The following is a 1,202-nucleotide window of genomic DNA, read 5'->3' on the forward strand; positions in this document are numbered from 1 at the left end:
ATTTTGATTGCACCATCATATTTGATTGACAGTTTTGTTGGATAGATGATTCTTGGTTGGCAGATTTATTCTTTTAGGGTTTTATATATGTCTCCCCATTGCCTTCTTGCCTGCATGGTTTCTGCTGAGAAGTCAGAGCTTAATCTAATTTGCTTGCCTTTGTAAGTAACACGTCTCTTTCCCTTGGCTGCTTTTAGGATCTCTCCTTGTCTTTGATTTTGGAGATCTTGATTATTATATGTCTTGGTGATTTTCTTTTGTGGTCTATCCATCCTGGGGTTTATTGGGCTTCTTGAATGCTTATCTTTTCACTTTTCAAGCTACTAGAGAAATTTTCTTCTGGCAGCTCTTCAACTATTTCCTCTGTGGACTTGTGTGATTCTTCTGTTCTGGAATGCCAATAATTTTTAAGTTATTCCTCTTCATGTTATCCAGCATACATCTTAGACTCCTTTCAGATTTTTGCATTCTTTTTTCTGCTGGCTCTTAGCAGTATTGAGAGGTTTGTTTTCCAGTTTGCTGGTTCTGGCTTCCAACTCTTCAGTTCTGCTCCTTTCCCCTATCAGTGTATTGGCCATTTCTGATATTTTATTATTAATCTTCTGGACCTCTTTTTGCACTTTTTGAATAGTTTCCAATGCTGTCTTGATCTTATTTGATTGCTCCTGTAGTACTTTCCTGACTTCTTCCTTATTTTGCTCCACCCCTTTTTAGAACATTTGAATTTGTTTCCATATCATTCTTCTGAATTCCTTGTCAGGCAAACCCAAAGCTTGCTCTTCCTCTTCTGTAAAACTTTTGTCTTCCTCCAGCTCATATGTCTCAGTTACTCTTTTCTGTTTCTGGATATGTTTTGAGATCTTTTGTTCTGGGTTTTTTTTTTTTTGTGTGTGTGTGTTATTTTCAGTGGTTATGTGGGTTTTTAATGCTTAAATGAATGTTGCTGTGTTGTTAAGCTTACTTTGTGTCTCCTGGTGGATACGATCAGGAGATAAGTTTCCCGTTTTGTGTTTAATGTCTAGCAGCTATTATTGGTTCTTGTCTCAATGGTGGAATATTATTTAGTATGCTTATATCTTGACTATGTGACCATAATTGCTGTCTCTTCTTGAATAACATAGGGAGAAAAATCTACCACCTCCAGGAAAAAGTGTGCTCAAAAGGACTAAAATACAGAAACAATATAAAAGCAGAGGCAAAAA

The sequence above is a fragment of the Chrysochloris asiatica genome, unplaced genomic scaffold (assembly GCF_000296735.1).
Source record: "Chrysochloris asiatica unplaced genomic scaffold, ChrAsi1.0 scaffold00082, whole genome shotgun sequence".
Taxonomy (NCBI): domain Eukaryota; kingdom Metazoa; phylum Chordata; class Mammalia; order Afrosoricida; family Chrysochloridae; genus Chrysochloris; species Chrysochloris asiatica.